This window comes from Carcharodon carcharias, chromosome 12 (assembly GCF_017639515.1).
Source record: "Carcharodon carcharias isolate sCarCar2 chromosome 12, sCarCar2.pri, whole genome shotgun sequence".
Taxonomy (NCBI): Eukaryota; Metazoa; Chordata; class Chondrichthyes; order Lamniformes; family Lamnidae; genus Carcharodon; species Carcharodon carcharias.
In genome coordinates this window covers 136,831,967-136,849,828 of record NC_054478.1, presented here as the reverse complement: position 1 = coordinate 136,849,828, position 17,862 = coordinate 136,831,967, and the positions used below count along the sequence as shown (strand labels likewise).

Sequence of the window (17,862 nt, the reverse complement as noted above, 5' to 3'; positions counted from 1 at the left end):
TCAGTACAACTGCTGGGAATGTTGTCAGGGCATGTAGCCTTTGCTGTATCCAGTGCCTTCAGCCATTTCATGATATTGACTTAGCTGAAGACTGGTATCTGTGATGCTGTGGACCTCAGGATTAGTGGCTAGATGGATCATCCATTTGGTGCTTCTGGCTGCAGAGGGATGCACATGTCAAAGCCTTGTCTTTTGCTGCCTCATCTCCTGAATGCCGAGTCTGCCCCAGAACAGAGGCCTTCTGAAACACTGCTCTCGAGATAAGTCAAGGAAATGCAGCCTCTGCCTGTACGCCCTGTGTCACAGGTAGTGCCTCCTATGAGCAGCACCCTCTGTGGTGCTGCCCTCCATTCTGTGCAGCTACAGGTCTGAGGCCAGAAGGTGTTGCTGCTGCTCATATTGCTCCTCTTCTGACCTCCGGTCTGTGGCAACATCTCCTGATGTGAGAGAACAAATCTCCAAAGTGTAGATCAAATCTCCAAGCCACTCACCATCCTGACTTGGAACTATATCACCGTTCCTTCAAAGTACCTGGGTCACAATCCTGGAACACCCTCCCTAACAGAACTGTGGGTGTACCTATGCTACATAGATTGCAGTGGTTAAGTAAGCAGCTCACCACCTCCTTCTCAAGGGTAATTAGAGATGGGAAATAACATCCAAGAAAAGATTTAAAAACTTAAGACAAAGTGTACCCTTTCAGATGCCAAGCGTGCACATCCCCACGAGAAAAAGTTAAAGGTACTTCGGATTAAACTAAATAGGTTCATGCAAGAGGGAAAATTTAGAGATGTCATTGTCAGTGCTTCAACTTTTAACATTTGTGGATCATTGACCCCTTCCTGCCAGTCGATCTCTTCATGACTGACTTCATCAGGTGTGACCTCACTTTCGGGGAGTTCTGTAATTACCTTGTAACCCAAGACAGGTCTGAAGGTTTTAGCAAATTTCTCTTGCTGTTCAAGAACCTCTTGATTTCTAAGTGATGTGAATGAACCTGAAATATATGGCGAGTCCATACTGTGTTGTCTCCTTTGTTCATGCTGTATTGAAAAAAGGAAAGATATGATTATCTTTATCAATGGTGCATCCATTTTTTTATGACTCTGCAATGCCTCCTACACCAAACAAGGCAGACTAGTGAGATCGAGAACATATTTCTGCTTTGTGGAACAGGAAACCAACATAAATATTGAACCAATGATTTTCACAACTATCAAGTGATTTGCCATTTACTGGGCAAGGAATGTTAATGATGTACAGAGCAACTTTTTATAAATTTTTTCACTGGATTTCTTGAGCATGATGAGAGGAGCTTGTTTTAATGGATGGAATAACCTACTTGTTGATGTTGGACAATTCACTGGCATCCTTCCATCTTGTAAAATGACGGTTTATACCTTGTTGGGCAACTCTGTTAGCACTGCCTGGTGTGGCTCAGGAGCTTCACTCTGGCATGGCAGTTGTAGTGTATTGAGAATTGCACTGTGCATTTTGTCAGTTTAAGGCTACTATACGTACATGTACCAACAGAGAGAGTCTAGAAGGAGAATAAAGCAATCCATGTTTTAACAGCACATACTGTTCTGATTCTGAATGTTTCTTATTGAATCTTACTCTTTCTTCCCAAGAATTTCACAATGGCAATGGAGAGGGTGAAAAATATGAAACATTGCTTTCAGGTATGAAACTTCTGAAAGGTATTTCTCTACTTTCTGCATTCAGCCTCTTAAGTTGGAGATTTAGGGAACATTGAGGCTGTAACCTGTTGTTAGACACACATGGGTATTGGACCTACCTGTGACAGTGTATGCCAATCCTGGGTATTGGACCTACCTGTGACAGTGTATATCAATCCTGGGTATTGGACCTACCTGTGACAGTGTATACCAATCCTGGGTATGGGACCTACCTGTGACTGTGTATACCAATCCTGCGTATGGGACCTACCCGTGACTGTGTATACCAACCCTGGGTATGGGACCTATCCATGACTGTGTATACCAACCCTGGGTACGGGATTTACCTGTGACTAGGTATACCAATCCTTGGTACGCGATCTACCTTTTTAAAAATTCATTCATGGAATGTGGGCTTTGCTGGCTGGGCCAGCATTTATTGACCATCTCTAATTGCCCTTGAGAAAGTGCTGGTGAGCCGCCTTCTTGAACTGCTGCAGTCCATGTGGTGTAGATACACCCACAGTGCTGTTTGGGAGGGAGTTCCAGGATTTTGACCCAGCGACAGTGAAGGAACACCAATATATTTCCAAGTCAGGATGGTGAGTGACTTGGAGGGGAACTTCCAGGTGATGGTATTCCCATCTATCTGCTGCCCTTGTCCTTCTAGATGGTGGTGGTTGTGGGTTGGGAAGGTGCTGTCGAAGGAGCCTTAGTGAATTCCTGCAGTGCATCTTGTAGATGGTGCTGCTAATGTGCGTTGGTGGTGGAGGGAGTGAATGTTTGTGGATGTGCTGCCAATCAAGTGGACTGCTTTGCCCTGGACTGTGTCAAGCTTTTTGAGTGTTGTGCGAGCTTCACTCATCCAGGTAAGTTGGGAGTATTCTATCACACTCCTGATTTGTGCCTTGTAGATGGTGGATAGGCTTTTGGGGGTCAGGAGGTGGGTTACTCGCTGCAGAATTCCTAACCTCTGACCTGCTCTTGTACCCTCTGTATTTATATGGCTAGTCCAGTTCAGTTCCTGGTCAATGGTAACCCCCAAGATGTTGATTGTGGGGGATTCAATAATGGTAATGCCATTGAACATCAAGAGGCGGTGGTTGGATTTTCTCATGTTGGAGATGGTCATTGCACGAGTATTACTTGCCACGTGTCAGCCCAAACCTGGACATTGTCCAGGTCTTGCTGCATTTGGACAAGGACTGCTTCAGTATGTGAAGAGTCGTGAATGGTGCTGAACATTGTGCAATCATCAGCAAACATCCCCATTTCTGACCTAATGATGGAAGGAAGGTCATTGATGAAGCAGCTGAAGATGGTTGGGCCGAGGACACTACCCTGAGGAACTCCTGCAGTGATGTCCTGGAGCTGAGATGACTGACCTCCAACAACCACAACCATCTTCCTTTGTGCTAGGTATGACTCCAACCATCGGAGAGTTTTTCCCCTGATTCCCACTGACTCCAGTTTTGCTAGGGCTCTTTGATGCCACAATCGGTCAAATGCTGCCTTGATGTCAAGGGCAGTCACTCTTCCCTCACCTCAGGAATTCAGCTCTTTGATCCATGCTTGAACCAAGGCTGTAGTGAGGTCAGGAGTGGAGTGGCCCTGGTGGAACCCAAACTGGACGTCAGCGAGCAGGTTATTGCTGAACAATTGCCGCTTGATAGCAGTGTTGATGACCCCTTCCATTACTTTACTGATGATGGAGAGTAGACTGATGGGATGGTAATTGTTCGGGTTGGATTTGTCCTGCTTTTTGTGGACAGGACATACCTGGGCAATTTTCCACATTGCCGGGTAGATGCCAGTATTGTGGCTGCACTGGAACAGCTTGGCTAGGGGCACGGCAAGTTCTGGAGCACATTATATTGCTATTGCTGGAATATTGTCAGGGCCCATAGCCTTTGCAGTATCCAGTGCCTTCAGTAATTTCTTAATATCATGTGGAGTGAATTGAAGTGGCTGAAGACTGGCATCTGTGATGCTGGGGACCTCCAGAGGAGGCCAAGATGGATCATCCACTCGGCACTTCTGGCTGAAGATTGTAGCAAATGCTTCAGCCTTATCTTTTCCATTGATGTGCTGGGCTCCTCCATCATTGAGGATGGGGATATTTGTGGAGCCTCCTCCTCCAGTGAGTGGTTTAATTGTCCAGCACCATTCACAACTGGATGTGGCAGGACTGCAGAGTTTAGATCTGATCCTTTGATTGTGGACTCGATTAGCTCTGTCTATCACTTGCTGCTTATGTTGTTTGGCATGTAAGTCATCCTGTGTTATAGCTTCACCAGGTTGACACCTCATTTTTAGGTGTGCCTGGTGCTGCTCCTGGCATGCCCTCCTGCGCTCTTCATTGAACAAAAGTTGCTCCCCGGCTTGATGGTAATGGTGGAGTGGGGGATATGCTGGGCCATGAGGTTACAGATTGTGATCGAGTACAATCCTGCTGCTGCTGATGGCCCATAGCACCTCATGGATGCCCAGCCTTGAGTTGCTAGATCTGTTTGAAATCTATCCCATTTAGCACGGTGATAGTGCCACACAACATGATGGAGGGTATCCTCAATGTGAAAACGGGACTTCGTCTCCTCAATGACTGTGCAGTGGTCAGTCCTACCGATACTGTCATAGACAGATGCATCTGTGACAGTGTATAACAACCCTGTGTATGGGACCTACCTGTGACAGTGTACGACAGTAATACCTTACACTGCTGCTAGGTCACTTAACTTCATTGGAAAACTTGGATGCTATTCCGAACAAGCAATGATCTCACTGAGGACATACCCCTCAGGGAAGCTAATGAACACAGACTGTGTTAAAAGTCAAGACTAAGCATCTCAGAATTCGGGCAAAAAGGGCCTGAATTTTTTGGATAGCAAGGTCGCTCTCCCTGCCCCCCGAAGCTTCAGCGGGTAACACCCCCTCAGCTCTGAGCGCCCCTCAGCCATTTCATGCTCCAATCAGCATTAAGTGGCTGCAGGCGGGGCATCCACCCCTCAATCAAGAGGAAGTCCCGCCCTGGAGAGCTGCTGGCCAATCTGATTGGCTGGCTGCTCTCCAGTCCCTGCAGTGAGAGGAGCTGCGTTAACTGGTGAGAAAATGCAGGAGAATGTTGGAGCCTAATTCCGGGCACTGGTGGCCCAGGTAAGATTAAATGGTCCTAGGGTGGGGAGGGAAGGGAAGGCCTGGGGGAGGGGAGGGGGCGTTGCGAAGGGGGCAATTGGGGTGTCGGGAGAGGCTCGGGGAGGGAGGGAGGGCTGGAGGCCACTGGACCTCAAGAGTTGGGGGGGGGGGTGGTGGGTAAGGGGTTCATGACTTCAGAAGGGGGCTTCTGATGCCAGCAACCTTCACCCCCACCCATCACTTCCCACCCAAGATCTAAGTCCATTGATTTTTTCCCTCCCCCCCACATAAGGGCAATCCTCCCGTCAGCCTAAAAGTTGAGGCTGGGTGGAATGTTTCTTAAGTGGTCAATAATTGGCCACACAAGGGCCTCGATTGGGGCAAGGGCCGGCTGAGCGCTGTCTGCCCCAGTGTGAAATCACTGTGAGCTCAGGGGAGGCAGGAACCTCGAGGGAATCTCGTTTCTTCAATTTCACCCCCACCTCCCCTCGCCTAAAAACCCACTGGCAGGGGAGCGTAACATTCAGGCAGAGGGGTTTCATGAAGTAAAAAGTCACTTGTTTCAACAGCGGATCTTTTGCCTCAGGACGAATGAATTTAAAAAAAAGATTAGATCATATCCTCAAACCCGTTTCTTTATCTTGTGATTAAAGTGATACAACACCCCCCTCTGCTGGCGGATGTACCTCACTACAAACATGGAGGGGAAATCATCAGGAATTCAATAGGAGGGCCGCATCACACAGCATTGAGCAAAACTAACAGGAACATCAACATGGTCACAAGTTCGGTGTGGAAATAGAGAGGTAAGCAGTGTTTAATGGACCTCTTGGAAAAACTTGTAAGAACTTTGATAAAGTTTGAAACAATTTCAAAAGTCCTGAAAACTTTCATAACCATATAAGTATGGCATAAAAGGCTGAGGGAAAATAAAAATAAAAAGACATGTAAAGTAACAATAGTTTATAAAAAACCCCCATGCCATCTCTCCGAAAGAGCTTTCCCCTCACTCATTCCCTTGCCCCGTCAGCCCCTGTACCCTCTCTCAGAGAGAGAATAGAGCGGGGAGGGGGAATGGGGATTATTAACGTCGAGGGGCGGAGTAGGGTTCAGGTTAGGTTTTTAAAAAAACATTTCAACATAGAGAAACACCAACAAATTGAACAACAATCTCAACATTGAAAAATATCAATAAGTTCTAAAGGAACAAACATCAACAAATTCATCAGCAACTTCAACAGGAAAAATGACAGCAAATTCAACAACTTCAACACTGAAAAACACCAACAAATTCAACAACAACTTCAACATTGAAAAACACCAACAAATTCAAGATCAACAGTAAAAACACCGATAAATCCAACAACATCAACAGGTAAAAACACCAACAAATTCAACAACAACCTCAACATTGAAAAACACCAACAAATTCAACATCAACAGTTAAAAACACCAACAATTTCAACTTGAAAAACAACAGCAAATTTAACAACTTCGACATAGGATAACACCAAGAAGTTCAACAACAACATTGAAAAACCCCAAAGTTGTGGGGTGCCAAAGATTGTGAAGGCAGAGAGAGAGATAAAAGAGAGAGGATGAAGACAGAAAGGACAAACAGAGAAAGAAAGACGGACAGAAGAGGAAAGACAGAAAGGGAAGTGAGATGGGATAGAAAAGACAGATAGAGCACATAGAAAGAGAGAGAAAAAGAGAGAGAACCAGGATGATTCTGGAATAGTGAGCAGTTTCAGCCAACGAGGAGTAGACCCGTTAGTGTTGTGTAAGGTCCAGCCAGGTATGGCAGTGAATGACTAAACCAGTTGTCCATCATAACTCATTCAAATCTGTGTCCCTTAGACATAAGAGAGCAGAGATGAGGGCTGTACCAGGGGAAACAGCTAGGGGGAGAGAGAATAATGGTTTATTGGGGACTCGGAGTGAAGATGAAGGTGGAGTTGTGTTTGAGCAGAGGGCTGAAGGTGAAACAGCTGGGATTTTGAGAGTGGAGTTGAAAGTGAATTGGGGGAGATATTTTTCCAGGGTGAATATAGGAGGAGTTAGGGTTTGGAAGGGGCAACAGGATGTGGGTAGAGAGCATTACAGGGAAATGATGAGAGATGGTCTTAACTGTGATTGATACTGTTGGCATAGTGAGACCATGTGAGATGGCAAGGTCAAAGAGGCGGTTGTGAATATGGGTTGGGGAGTTTACATGGAGGGTGAGATTAAGGGAGGATAGTAGGGCAGTGAACTCAGAGAAGAGAAAACATAATGAATTGTGTTGGGTGTTGAAATCACCGAGAATGAGAACTTGTTCAGTGCAGAGGCTGAGGGAGGAAAGCAGTGGAGGTATCTCGTTGAGAAAATTGGCATGGTACTTGGGGGGTGGGGAGGGGGGGGTGGTTTGTGGTACAGAGGTGGTTGTTGTATGATGTGCCTGCATGCCATTGTAATGTAACGATGCTCAGTAGAGCAAGGGTTAATGTGGGACTGGAGAATAATACCACAGTATGATATGTGGAGTCACATGGTAATAGACTGAGAGAACAGTCTAGAAAGAACACTCTGGAACCAGCCTGCATGGAGAAACAGCACCATGTGTGACAGTAACCTGGGATCTGTACACAGTTAAAGATTAATGTTACAGACAGGAGGGGGATTAATTTAAACAGCTCTGATTTCCCCACTCACTACTTGTCTATAAACAGGAAGGTGTTTTTGATTTCCCCCTTTATAAGTAGTGATCTATCTTTCCCAACCCTTCAGTTTTGGAGTTATCTAATCCTCTATTAATAACCCCACAGCAAACTCGAGATAAGGTAAAATAAGATTATAAATAAAATAAGTTTATTTTACACATACACACAAAATGCGGGAAGGGGGTTCGCAAAGTACCCCCCCCCCCAACTATTTTGCATTCATACAATAAAAGAGGGATAAGGGAAAGAACAGGGTACAGAGCAAGACCACAGTAAAAATAAGTGTTATGGTTTCATGTGAATCCAGAGTCCAGGATGAAAAATCCAATGGTATATTCCTTCAGAGGTTAGCAAGCTGACTGTTGCAGGGTGATCTGTCATTCCAGGAAGTGAGGACTTCCATGATGGGAGAAGATACATAGAGATTAATTAGGTTTGAAGGCACAGATACAGATGTGCCAATGTTCCAGTAGTTCACAGTGTAGATGAGGGCCAGGCAATCTACCGGGACAGAGCTCTTTTGTTGCTGCCTATTACTTGGTAAAATGGTAGACTGCCTGGGTTCAGTTCCATTTGGCAATGTTACAGGTTCTAGCAGCTTGGGGAAGGTCATGTGACATACCTCCCAGTTCTTCTCCTGGGTGTTGGACAAAGGATGTATTTTCCCAGGTCTTGGGGTGTTTAATGGAGGATTCAGAGTCCCTTGGGTCCTTGCAGACATACTGTCTCTGTTGGCCAACTGTGCCTTAGAAATGTAAAGGGATTTGGTGCATTTCTTTGGAATTTAGTTTTCTGCAGTCACAAGGGCAGTAGCGCCCCTTTAAAGATAACAAGGTCCCTGCTGGTTTCTGAGGGTTAGAAATTCCTCTGGTATGAGTCATGGCTAAGTCAGGGAAAAGTCTTTGTCCATTTAAACAAAAATAAATAAATAACTTTATAGCATAGCCAGTAAAAGGTTCATGTTTAAATAAACAAATCTTGAGAGGGTTGCTTCCAAAAGATATGTGATATGAGAGGTGGAATTTTAAATGATTAACCCAGAACAGTCTCCCAAGGTGGGAGGCACTAAAAAAAGCTGAAGCCGAACTAGAGAGACATACAGCTAAGAAGAAAATTTTGAAAGAACAATTGAAGATGCTTGGCTTGAGACTTAGAAGTTGAGGAATCCACCAGAGTGGAAGTTTATTGCAAGACCCCTGAGTGGTGCAGTGTAAAAAGGAAAAGAGCCTGGTGATGTCACACAGACAGGTGAGCAAAAATACAAAAATTGCAAGATCCTGTGTGACGGAGTTAAGGAACCTGGTCAGATATGGGTGAGCAAACATAGAATGAAAAGAAGCTGTACTTGGTATTATAGAGTAAGTGGCAGTCCCACGGCTCAGCATATCCACAGGGGAGCTGGAAGGCAGCTGCAAGTTGAAAAGAAACCTGTAAAAACAAAATCAGCTAGCAGAGCCAAGAGAAAGAAACCTGCAGGGCACATTAAAAAATGGAAAAAGCCCGCACAGTTTAAGAGACTGGGAACCCGTTACACTCAGGAAAAATAAACTTTTTCAGCAAGGACAAGTAAAAAGAATTGTTGCTCTTCTCAAGTGTTCAAAACAAATGGCACTAGGAAAACAAAACCTGTGAGTTGTCAGCTCGTGGCTTGCAAAAAAAGCACGCACCTGCTAAAACTCTTGAAGCACAAAGCTCAAAGAGAGCTGCAGAGTTTTAAATAAGAATCACCCAGAAAATAAATGCTGCAGTGTTCTCTTTAAAAAAAAAAGTTTTAAGAAAATGTTTTAAAGAAAGCCCACAATCGTGAGGATCCCAGAAAAGCATGGGAAAATTATTGGGAGACAGCTGGCAGGTTGCCGATAACCCTCAACGTTCAAGATAAACAGTACCTGAAGAGTTTATAAAGAAGAAAAAGAGAGAGGAAAGTGCTTCCATTTTAAAGCATCCTTGATCACCAGGGAGCCCGCCAAAATCAGAAAAAAAAAGGTGGGCAAATCACAGTGACAGAGCAGATAGCTGCAGACAGCCTGAAGTGAAAAACATGGATACTGCACTTAAAGAGATAACAAAATTTCAAGTTGTAACAACAAAAAAAACCAAACAGCTATGGACAGCAACTTAGAAGAGCCGGTCACAGGAAAGGGCTAAACAAGATCCATGAGTAGAAGTCTCGGAGGAGACAATCTTTAGTTTACAGGAGAATCACAGGATTAAATAAGAAATCAGAAGAAGTACAAGTAGATGAGGTTTTATTCTTCTTTGGTTTATTGGCTGGTGAAATACGCTATAGCCAACGTACCAACCAATACTTGGCAACATTTGGTGAGATATTAAAAGGCTTTAACAGATATTTTAAACTCTAAGCTGTGGAGAGCGCAGACCCTAGAAGAAGGTCTAGCACATCCTCAATAAAGCACCGAGGGCAACATTAAGAGACCGCAGAGAGACACCAACTCCCAATAAAGCACTGAGGGCAAAAAAGGACTCCAGAGAGGGTAACAAAAGAACCCAGAATGAGGGCAACAAAAGACCCTGGAGTGACAAAGCCATATGACCCCAGAGCAAGGGAGACAGATAGCAGTGCAGAGTCAGCAGATGGCTGAGAATGGAGGAAAGATATCTGAGCTAACTCAAAAGAAGCAAAACATGCAAAAAGTAAACGAAGCTGTTCAAAGCGAAAACATTTGCATCAGAGATGAACTGGAAGATTTGAAGCACAGGGTTCAAGCTGAGTATATGCCTTTGAAAATGTACAATAAACTGAAGTCTTCAATGAACCAAGCTGTTTGAGATTGGAACAAAAACATTTCAGAGATAACACAAAGGTATCAAGAGGAAATAATGATCCTCAAATCCAAGGTTGGCAAATCAAAGCAAGAATTGGGAAAACTCAACCAGATGTACAGCCAGGCAAAACAGTAGGCAGAAAAGGCTCGCAAAAAATTGTGACCCTAAAAGACTGCTTGAAGAATCAATATATAGCTATGGAAAAACATGAGGAATGGAAAAAGAAGTTGAATATTACTTCAGAAAAAGCTGTGTTGAAATTATCAGTAGTGACAAAATGATGCACTGAAGCCCAGAGTGAGTTGGCAAGAGGTCAACAAGAAAATAAACAGTTGAAAGAACAACTGATTGTCCTTCAAGATCAAAAGCAAAAGGAATGCATAACCATTCAGCAACATGAAGAAATGAACACTGTCTTAAACAGCAGAATGGAAGCATAGCAGAGGAAGCTTGAGGAGTCTTTGCTGAATTACAGGAAAGTTCAAGATGAAGCAAGTGAGCTTCACAAAGAAAAGGAAAACCTGTTTACGAACTTTTACATGGCACAAGAATTCCTCAGGACAAAGTTTATTCTTCTGGAAAATTACAAAGAGAATGCAAATGAATTTAATATCACTCTTAACCACCTGAAGAACCAGTTGGCAGAGAAGACTCAGCAATTTTCAATATTCTAAGGGGGAAGCAGAAAGCTACAAGAAGCAGACTGAATAGCTGAAGGAGCAGTTGGATGGAAAAGGGAGGCATTGAAAGGAAAATCCATCAAGCTTTCCAAACTGCGAACGGATAATGAGGCCATGAGCAGCATCATTACAGAATTGAAACAACTTAAGACTTTGCCGGAGACAGAACTGGCCAAGAGTGAAACCAAAATGAAGGACAAGGACAAAGTTCTGTTGCAGACAGAGAAAGAACAGACAGAACTAAGATCGGAAAATGTAAATCTGATACTGAAGTGCAAGGATCCAGAAGAAGATATAGCACTGGATGTTGCAGACATACTGAGAACCATTGGGCTGAATGAAAAGATTCATAAGCTTGCAAAAGGGTCTGAAAATATAACAGCAGAAATTGTGAGCCAAGTGGAAATGAATGTTCCATTTACAAAGCATATACGCCCAGCAAGAACATGGCGGACACCACAGAAAAAGAAAATTCTTGTCCACTCTGGGAACGAACAGAGAGCACATTCCCTTTGGAAGGAGTGGGACAAACCTATAGTGTGTGAAAAAAGCAGATGGGTTGTTGATAAAGAGGAATGCAACTTGAAGGAGCACAAAGAACGAATCAAGCGGAGATAACCAAGTACCAGAAGCACAGAGAACTACTACTGTTCCTGCAAATGTGACAGACTGAGATACGGAAGAACTGTCAAGCCTCAAGACTGTCTGAAATTATAAAATCAGAGACTTAAGATGGGGGAGCAGGGATGGCAAGTAAAGATTGTATTACAAATACTCTGTTGGAAAGGAAAGATTTCTTTGGAGAAGAACGGGGAATATCGTATGATGTGTCTGAATGCAATTGTAACGTGAAGGTGTTCAGCAGAGCAAGGTTTAACGTGGGGCTGCAGAATAGCATCACCCATGGTATGATGTATAGAGTCATATGGTAATAGACTGAGAGAACTGCCTAGGAAGAACACTCTGGAACTAGTCTGCCTGGAGCAACAGCACCATGTATGACCGTAATCTGGGATCTCTAGATAGTTAAAGATTAACTATAAAAGGTTCATGTTTAAATATACAAGTTTCAAGATCTCATCATTGAGACGTCTAAAGAACCCAAATTACAACAGTGGTAGGCAACCAAGATTGGAAATGAGAGGTGAGGGAGTGGAAATGGTGAGGTTCTCAAAGGAGGAGAAAGTACCAGAGGTGTAGGGAGACAGGCCAGGGTGAGATTTGGTTAGAAGAGACTAACTGTCCATTCCACAGTCAGTCATCCTTCAAGGCCATGATGTTGATTAAATCATCCACAATAAGCTTGTGGTTGGCAAGATCCTTAGGAAACAAGAGCAGGAGTAGACCATCTGACCCATCAAGCTTCCTCTGCCATTCAACTAGATCATGGCTGTTTGACTACCTCAACACCATTTTAATGCACTATCCCAATATCCCTTGATGACTTTAATATCTAGAAATCTACCCATGTCTGTCTTGAACATACCCATTAACTGAGCCTCCACAGCCTGCTGAGGCAGAGAATTCCAAAGATTCACCACCCTCTGCGTGAAGAAATTCCTTATCTCAGTCCTAAATGGCCTACCCCTTATTCTGAGACTGTGTCCCCTGGTTCTAGACTCTCCCAACCAGTCAGGGGAAACATCCTTTCTGCATCTGCCCTGTCGAGCCCTGTAAGAATTTTGTATGTTTGAATGAGATCATCTCTCATTCTTCTGAACTCCATGGTGTACAGGCCTGGTCCTCTCAATCTTGTTCACAAGTGAATGGACATTCTGGAGGAAGATGTGGAGAGGGGGCCATGATGGTAGAGTCCACATGATCAGCACTGGCAAGGGAGGAGATTGCCAAAGTCACTCCCCCTAAGCTTGGCGGGAAGGTGAGTGGGGGAGTGGAATGGGGAATTTGGCTTTGCTGCTTGTAAGGAGGCAGTGTCATGTGACTTGATGGACTGGTCGCTGATTGCCAAGAGAGGCACAGAGGGAAGCTGTGGACTTATCCAAGAGGGAGTCAAGTCTGGGGTGGAGGCTGGAGAGCAGGAAGGTCGAGGAGTACTGAAGGATTGGGGTAGAGATTTGGGAAGGCAGAGAGCCTAGGAGGGGAGAGATTAAAGGAGGCATAACGACAGGCAAGAACAGTCCAGGAGGGGCAGAGAAACAAGAAGCAAAAAGGAGGAGGAAAATAATAAAGTAGAAATGGAATTGATGGGCTCAAATCTGGAGTGACTGCCAAAGAATAAACATAAATAAAGAGGGGGAAAACTTAAGTTATGTAGACTGGTTGCGTAGCATTTATCAGGACACAAAAATCCTGGTAGTGAATGGGGATTAGCGAGAAGCTAATAGGAGAATTCATGGTTGGTCATACGTTCCAAAGTGCATTGTCAGTGAGTGTGAGGGGGAGTGAGTGTGTCTGTGAGTGTGAGGGGGGAGTGAGAGAGTGTGTCGGTGAGTGTGAGGGGGAGTGAGTGTGTCTGTGAGTGTGAGGGGGAGTGAGAGAGTGTGTCGGTAAGTGTGAGGGGGAGTGAGTGTGTCGGTGAGTGTGAGGGAGGGTGCGAGTGTGTGTCTGTGAGTGTGTGGAGGAGTGAGTGTGTGTGGCTGTGAGTGTGAGGGAGAGTGAGAGGGTGTGTCTGTGAGTGTGAGGGGGAGAGAGAGAGTGTGTCTGTGAGTGTGAGCGGGGGAGTGAGAGTGTGTGACTGTGAGTGTGAGGGGGAGAGAGAGAGTGTGTCAGTGTGTGTGAGCGGGGGAGTGAGAGTGTGTGACTGTGAGTGTGTGGGGAATGAGAGAGTGTGTCTGTGAGTGTGAGGGGGAGTGAGAGAGTGTGTCTGTGAGTGTGAGGGAGGGTGCGAGTGTGTGTCTGTGAGTGTGAGGGGGAGAGAGAGGGTGTGTCTATGAGTGTGAGGGGAAGAGTGAGAGTGTGTCTGTGAGTGTGAGTGGGAGTGAGAGAGTGTGTCTGTGAGACTATGGGGGTGTGAGAAAGTGTGTCTGTGAATGTGATGGGGAGTGAGAGAGTGTCTGTGAGTGTGTGTGGGAATGAGAGAGTGTATATGTGAGTGTGAGGGGGAGTGAGAGAGTGTGTCTGAGTGTAAGGGGGAGTGAGAGAGTGTGTCTGTGAGTGTGAGTGGGAGTGAGAGAGTGTGTCTGTGAGACTATGGGGGAATGAGAGATTGTGTCTGTGAGTGTGATGGGGAGTTAGAGAATGTGTCTGAGTGTGTGGTGGTGTAAAAGAAAGTGTCTGTGAGTGTGTGGGTGCGGGTGAAAGAGTGTGTCTGTAAGTGCGAGGGGGAGTGAGAGATTGCGTTTGTGCGTGTGAGGGGGAGTGAGAATGTGTGCCTGTGAGTGTGTGGGGGAGTGAGAGAGTGTGTCTCTGAGTGTGAGGGGGAGAGTGAGAGAGTGTCTGTAAGAGTGAGGAGGAGTGAAAGAATGTGTTTGTGAGAGTGATGAGGAGTGAGAGAGTGTGTCTGTGAGTGTGTGGCGGAGTGAGAGAGTGTGTCTCTGAGTGTGAGGGGGAGAGTGTGTCTGTGAGTGTGAGGAGGAGAGTGAGAGTGTGTTTGTGTCTGTGAGGGGGAGTGAGAGAGTGTGTCTGTGAGTGTGTTAGGGAGTGAGAGAGTGTGTCTGTGAGTGTGAGGGGGAGTGAGAGAGTGTGTCTGTGAGGGTGAGGGGGAGTGAGAGTGTGTGTCTGTGAATGTGTGGGGAAGTCAGTGAGTGTGTCTGTGAGTGTGTGGGGGGGTGTTGAAAGATTGTGTCTGTGAGTCTGTGGGGGAGCGAGAAAGCGTGTCTGTGAGTGTGCGGGGGAGTGAGAGAGTGTGTGTGTGAGGGTGAGTGAGTGTGTCTGTGAGTGTGAGGGGGAGTGAGAGATGGTGTCTGTGAATTTGTGGGTGAGTGAGTGTGTCTGTGAGTGTGAGAGGCAGTGAGAGAACTTGCCTGTGATTGTGAGGGGGAGTGAGAGAGTGTGTCAGGAGTGTGTGAAGGAGTGAGATAGTCCATCTGTGGATGTGAGGGGGAGTGAGAGAGTCTGTCTGTGAGTATGAGGGGGAGAGTGAGAGTGTGTCTGAGTGTGAGGGGGAGTGAGAGATTCTGTCTGTGAGTGTGAGCAGGGGAGTGAGATTATGTCTGTGTGTGAGGGGGAGTGAGAGAGTGTCTCTGAGTGTGAGTGAGAGAGTGTGTCTGTGAGAGTGACGGGGAATGGGAGAGTGTCTGTGAGTGTGTGGGGGAGTGAGAGATTCTGTCTGTGTGAGTGAGTGTGTCTGTGAGAGTGAGTGTGTCTGTGAGTGTGTGGGGGAGTGAGAGACTGTGTCTGTGAGTGTGAGGGGGAGTGAGAGAGTGTGTCTCTGAGTGTGAGGAGTAGAGTGAGAGTTTGTCTGTGAGTGTTTAGGGGAGTGAGTGTGTGTGTCTGTGAGTGTGAGAGGCAGTGAGAGAATGTGCCTGTGATTGTGATGGGGATTGAGAGAGTGTGTCTGTGAGTGTGAGAAGCAGTGAGAGATTGTGTATGTGAGTGTAAGGGAGAGTGCGAGAGTTTGAGGGTTTGTGGGGGAATGAGAGAGTGTGCCTGAGTGTGAGGTGGATTGAGAGTGTGTGTCTGTGAGAGTGAGGGGGAGTAGGAGAGTGTGTCTGTGAGTGTGTGGGGGAGTGAGAGAGAGTGCCTTTGAGTGTGAGTGGGAATGAGAGTGTGTGTCTGTGAGAGTGAGACAGTGTGTCTGTGAGAGTGATGGGGAGTGGGAGAGTGTGTCTATGAGTCTGTCGGGGAGTGAGAGAGTGTGTCTGTGACTGTGAGGGGGAGTAAAGAGTGTGTCTGTGAGTGTGAGGGGGAGTGAGAGAGGGTATCTGTGACTTTGTGGGGGAGTGAAAGCCTGTGTCTGAGTGTGAGGGTGTTTGAGAGTGTGTGTCTATGAGGCTGTCAGGAAGTGAGAGTGTGTCTGAGAGTGTGTGGGGGAGTGAGAGAGTGTGTCTGTGAGTGTGTGGGGGAGTGAAAGAGTGTGTCTTTGAGTATGTGGGAGGGAGTGAGAGAGTGTGTCTGCGAGTGTGTGGGAGGGCGTGAGAAAGTGTGTCTGTGAGTGTGTGGGTGAGTGAGATAGTCCATCTGTGGATGTCAGGGGCAGTGAGACAGTGTGTCTGTGAGTGTGAGGGGGAGAGTGAGAGTGTGTGTCTGTGAGTGTGAGCGGGGGAGTGAGATTGTGTCTGTGAGTGTGAGGGGGAGTGAGAGTGTGTGTCTGTGAGTGTGAGTGAGAGAGTGTGTCTGTGAGAGTGTGGGGGAGTGAGAGAGTGTGTCTGTGAGTGTGTGGGGGAGTGAGAGAATTTGTCTGTGAGTGTGTGGGGGAGTGAGAGTGTGTCTGTGAGTGTGAGAGGCAGTGAGAGAACGTGCCTGTGATTGTGAGGGGGAGTGAGAAAGTGTGTATGTGAGTGTGTGAGGGATTGAGAGAGTGTGTATGTGACTGTGTGGGGGAGAGTGAGAGTGTGTCTGTGAGTGTGTGGGGAAGTGAGAGAGTGTGTCTATGAGTGTGAGGGGGAGAGTGAGAGTGTGTCTGTGAGTCTGTGGGGGAGTGAGAGAATGTGTCCGTGTGTGTAAGGGGACGTGAGAGAGGGTGTCTTTGACTTTGTGGGGGACTGAAAGCGTGTGTCTGTGAGTGTGAGGGGAAGTGAGAGTGTGTCTGTGAGTGTGTGGGGGAGTGAGAGAGTGTGTCTGTGAGTGTGAGAGGCAGTGACAGAACGAGCCTGTGATTGTGAAGGGGAGTGAGAAAGTGTGTATGTAAGTGTGTGAGGGATTGAGAGTGTGTGTCTGAGAGTGTATGGGGGAGTGAGATAGTGTGTCTGTGAGTGCGTGGGGGAGTGAAAGAGTGTGTCTGTGAGTGTGTGGGAGGGAGTGAGAGAGTGTGTCTGTGAGTGTGTGGGGGTGTGAGGTAGTCCATCTGTGGATGTCAGGGGCAGTGAGATTGTGTGTTTGTGAGTGTGAGCGGGGCAGTGAGATTGTGTCTGTGAGTGTGAGTGGGAGTGAGAGTGTGTGTCTGTGAGTGTGAGTGAGAGAGTGTGTCTGTGAGAGTGTGGGGGAGTGAGAGAGTGTGTCTGTGAGAGTGTGGGGGAGTGAGAGAGTGTGTCTGTGAGTGTGTGGGGGAGTGAGAGAGTGTGTCTGTGAGTGTGTGGGGGAGTGAGAGAGAGTGCCTTTGAGTGTGAGTGGGAATGAGAGTGTGTGTCTGTGAGAGTGAGACAGTGTGTCTGTGAGAGTGATGGGGAGTGGGAGAGTGTGTCTATGAGTCTGTCGGGGAGTGAGAGAGTGTGTCTGTGACTGTGAGGGGGAGTAAAGAGTGTGTCTGTGAGTGTGAGGGGGAGTGAGAGAGGGTATCTGTGACTTTGTGGGGGAGTGAAAGCCTGTGTCTGAGTGTGAGGGTGTTTGAGAGTGTGTGTCTATGAGGCTGTCAGGGAGTGAGAGTGTGTGTCTGAGAGTGCGTGGGGGAGTGAGAGAGTGTGTCTGTGAGTGTGTGGGGGAGTGAAAGAGTGTGTCTGTGAGTATGTGGGAGGGAGTGAGAGAGTGTGTCTGTGAGTGTGTGGGAGGGCGTGAGAAAGTGTGTCTGTGAGTGTGTGGGTGAGTGAGATAGTCCATCTGTGGATGTCAGGGGCAGTGAGACAGTGTGTCTGTGAGTGTGAGGGGGAGAGTGAGAGTGTGTGTCTGTGAGTGTGATTGAGAGAATGTGTCTGTGAGAGTGTGGGGGAGTGAGAGAGTGTGTCTGTGAGTGTGTGGGGGAGTGAGATAGTCCATCTGTGGATGTCAGGGGCAGTGAGATTGTGTCTGTGAGTGTGAGGGGGAGTGAGAGTGTGTGTCTGTGAGTGTGAGTGAGAGAGTGTGTCTGTGAGAGTGTGGGGGAGTGAGAGAGTGTGTCTGTGAGTGTGT

The 17,862-nt window shown here is 46.6% G+C and overlaps 1 long non-coding RNA gene across 1 annotated transcript in view; it reads left to right on the top strand.

The window, feature by feature from the left end:
- The first annotated feature begins 4,762 nt into the window (after window positions 1–4,762).
- Window positions 4,763–17,862, top strand: part of LOC121285284 — a 71,253-nt gene continuing 58,153 nt past the window's right edge. The window contains exons 1-2 of the long non-coding RNA XR_005944625.1: window positions 4,763–4,832; window positions 5,465–5,617. This is a non-coding gene — a long non-coding RNA (uncharacterized LOC121285284). The remainder of the gene's footprint in view (window positions 4,833–5,464; window positions 5,618–17,862) is intronic.